Below are 4,104 nucleotides of genomic sequence, written 5' to 3' on the forward strand. Positions count from 1 at the left end.
GTGTGTGTGTGTGTGTGTGTGTGTGTGTGTGTGTGTGTGTGTGTGTGTTTAGTAGAGATGGGGTTTCGCCACGTTGGTCAGGCTGGTCTTCAACTCCAGACCTAAAATGGTCCATCTACCTTGGCCTCCCAAAGTGCTGGGATTACAGGCATGAGCCACCGTGCTCACCCTGATTTTCTTTTCCCCCAGAGGGGGAAAAAACATTTCCTTCACAAACAGAGCATTTTTTTTAGAAAATACTCCAGCACTGATTCCATTCCTATGGCTTTTGTGCCTTCTCCCCTGGCTTCCTCCTGCCAGAGCAGACTGGCAGCAGGTGTGCACACCCCAGGCCCAAGATGTTGCCAAAGCACAGCTGGGTTTCTCTTGGGAGCAGTTAGGCATGTGGGTTTGTGTGCACCTGTGTGTATGCAAGGCCCTTCATAGTGCCTGACAAATCCAGTGCTGGGAAGAAAAAGGGGCCAGCAATGAGCTGAGGTGTTGGGGCCAGGGTCCAGTCCTCCAGCACTGTCACATTAAGATGCAGGATTCTGGCCTCCTGAGTACTTGAGAGGTATAACTGTTAATGCAGGAAGACAGGGATATTGTATTTAACAGTTTGTTGGCTTAACTCGTAATTTTTAAATATTTTGACATATGGTATGTGGGATCTCCATTTATCCTTCAGTCCTAAGCCCACTATTGTTATGGGTGGGCGCTTCACAGCATGTGAAAGAGTGTAATAACAGTTCTCTACTGGAAATCAACCAATCTTGCTGGCTGAACCTGAAAACACTTGCACCATGTAAAACATTTCTTTTCTTTTGCCATCAGGTTGCCTTTAGTAATCACAGGTATGTCATGAGCAGTCACCGTTTGCCACGAGAGAGACACTCTCCCTCGTCTCTTTTCTTTTCCCAGTTTCTACCCATTTGGTCTCCCTTGTAAACCCCAGACTCCAACATGGTCACACGCAACACACAGTAAGGGCCCTTGACACTGCGGCCCCTGGGAGGATGTCAGGCCTGAACATTCAGGTCCATCTGCAGTATCTACAAGCAGAAAATAAAACTTTCTCTTGCTAAAATTGTTTGCCTTTGATGGCATAAGTTCTGGGGCCTTATATTAAAAAATTAGGGATGGAGGGGCTTACATAGGACAGAAAATCCCAATCTTTCTTTCTTTTTTTTTTTTTTTTTCTAACACGGGGTTTCACCATGTTGGTCAGGCTGGTTTTGAACTCCCGACCTGAGGTGATCCGCCCGCCTTGGCCTCCAAAGTGCTTGGATTACAGGCGTGAGCCACAACACCTGGCTGAAAATCCCTATCTTTCACATTTGGTTATTAAAACTTAAAAACTTTTCATTGCCTTTATGCAATTGATGTTTTATAAATACCTGGTGTCAAAAGAGTGAACGTTCAAGACAACCTGCAGATTGGGAGAAAACATTTGCAAGTTATGGATCCAACAGGGGACCGATACCCAGAATTTACAAAGGACTCAAACAACTCAACAACAAAAAATAAAACAGCAGCCGGGTGTGGTGTCTCACGCCTGTAATCCAAGCATTTTGGAGGCCAAGGCGGGCGGATCACCTCAGGTCGGGAGTTCAAGACCAGCCTGACCAACATGGTAAAACCCCATCTATTAAAAAAAAAAAAAAGAAAGAAAAGAAAAGAAACAAACAAACAAAAAATAAGACACCAAAAAAAAAATTATTTTAAAAATAAATTAAATCTCCAGGGCTCAGTGGCTCACACCTGTAACCCCAGCACTTTGGGAGGCTGAGGCAGGTGGATCACAAGGTCAGCAGTTTGAGACAAGCCTGTCCAACATAGTGAAACCCCATCTCTACTAAAAGATTAGCCAGGCATGGTGGCACATACCTGTAGTCGCAGCTACTCGGATGGCTGAGGCAGGAGGATCCTCTGCTTCCTAGGCTCAACCGGTTCTCCTGCCTCAGCCTCCCGAGTAGCTAGGACTATAAGCATGTGCCACCAGGCATGCTATTTTTTTTTTGTATTTTTACTAGAGACAGAGTTTCACCACATTGGCCAGGCTGGTATCAAACTCCTGACCTTGAGATCCTCCCGCCTCAGTCTCACAAAGTACTGGGATTACAGGCATGAGCCACTGCACCCAGGCCGGTTGTTTCTCACTTCTTCTCTTCTACTTTTCAAATCTCCTCTCCTAAAAATAAAAAATGAATTAAAAAGAAATTCCACAGATAATCCCATTTAAAAGTAGGCAAGTGGGCAAGGGACATGAATAGACATTTTTTGAAAAAATAGGCCGGGCGCGGTGGCTCAAGCCTGTAATCCCAGCACTTTGGGAGGCCGAGGCGGGTGGATCACGAGGTCAAGAGATCGAGACCATCCTGGTCAACACGGTGAAACCCCGTCTTTACTAAAAATACAAAAAATTAGCTGGGCATAGTGGTGCGTGCCTGTAATCCCAGCTACTCAGGAAGCTGAGGCAGGAGAATTGCCTGAACCCAGGAGGCGGAGGTTGCGGTGAGCCGAGATCGCGCCATTGCACTCCAGCCTGGGTAACATGAGTGAAACTCCGTCTCAAAAAGAAAAAAAAAAAAAGAAAAGAAAAAAAATATATATACAAATGGCCAACAAGCACGTGAAAAAATGCTCAACAACACTAATTATCAGAAAAATAAAACTTTGGCTGGGCACAGTGGCTCACGCCTGTAATCCCAGCACTTTGGGAGGCTGAAGTGGGTAGATCACCCGAGATCAGGCATTTGAGACCAGACTGACCAACATGGCGAAACCCTGTCTCTACTAAAAATATTTTTTTTTTTTTTTGAGACAGAGTTTCACTCTTGCTACCCAGGCTGGAGTGCAATAGTGCGATCTCGGCTCACCGCAACCTCCGCCTCCTGGGTTCAGGCAATTCTCCTGCCTCAACCTCCTGAGTAGCTGGGATTACAGGCACACGCCACCATGCCCAGCTAATGTTTTTTTGTATTTTTAGTAGAGACGGGTTTCACCATGTTGACCAGGAAAGTCTCGATCTCTTGACCTGGTGATCCACCCGCCTCGGCCTCCCAAAGTGCTAGGATTACAGGTGTGAGCCACCACGCCCAGCCTACTAAAAATATTTTTTAAAAATTAGCCAGGAGAGGCCACCATCATGAACGACACAGTAACTATCCGCACTAGAAAGTTCATGACCAACCGACTGCTTCAGAGGAAACAAATGGTCATTGATGTCCTTCACCCCGGGAAGGCAACAGTGCCTAAGACAGAAATTCGGGAAAAACTAGCCAAAATGTACAAGACCACCCCGGATGTCATCTTTGTATTTGGATTCAGAACTCATTTTGGTGGTGGCAAGACAACTGGCTTTGGCATGATTTATGATTCCCTGGATTATGCAAAGAAAAATGAACCCAAACATAGACTTGCAAGACATGGCCTGTATGAGAAGAAAAAGACCTCAAGAAAGCAACAAAAGGAACGCAAGAACAGAATGAAGAAAGTCAGGGGGACTGCAAAGGCCAATGTTGGCGCTGGCAAAAAGTGAGCTGGAGATTGGATCACAGCCGAGGGAGTAAAGGTGCTGCAATGATGTTATCTATGGCCGTTGTGGATTTTTCACGAGAAGCTTAATAAACTAAAAACTTTTAAAAAAAAAATTAGCCAGGAATGGTGGTGATGCACACCTGTAATCCCAGCTACTCAGGAGGCTGAGGCAGGAGAATCTCTTGAATCTGGGAGGCACAGGTTGCAGTGAGCCTAGATCATGCCACTGCACTCCAGCCTGGGTCAAAGGGCAAGATTCTGTCTCAAAAATAAAACAACAACAACAAAAAGAAAAATGAAAATTAAAATTGCAGTGAGATTTCATCTTACGCAAGTTAGAATGGCTATTATTAAAAAGACAGGGCAGGCTTAGTGGTTCAAGCCTTCAATCCAGCACTTTGAGAAGCTGAAGCGGGAGGAGCTCTTGATCCCAAGAGTTCTAGACCAGCCTGGGCAACATGGTATGATCCTGTTTCTACAAAACATTAAAAATTAGCTGGGTGTGGTGACATACAAGACCTTGTTTATAAAATAAATAAGTAGATAGGTAAATAAATAGAACCTAAAAAAAATAACTGATGTGAG

General features: G+C 45.0%; 1 pseudogene across 1 annotated transcript; it reads left to right on the top strand.

The window, feature by feature from the left end:
• The first annotated feature begins 3,117 nt into the window (after window positions 1–3,117).
• On the top strand, window positions 3,118–3,632 carry LOC116540798 (annotated as a pseudogene). Its single transcript, XR_004264595.1, has one exon. The product of XR_004264595.1 is annotated as a 40S ribosomal protein S24 pseudogene (transcript).
• The last annotated feature ends 472 nt before the right edge of the window (window positions 3,633–4,104 follow it).

Source organism: Sapajus apella, unplaced genomic scaffold, assembly GCF_009761245.1.
Source record: "Sapajus apella isolate SASKATOON/1434 unplaced genomic scaffold, GSC_monkey_1.0 scaffold1, whole genome shotgun sequence".
Taxonomy (NCBI): domain Eukaryota; kingdom Metazoa; phylum Chordata; class Mammalia; order Primates; family Cebidae; genus Sapajus; species Sapajus apella.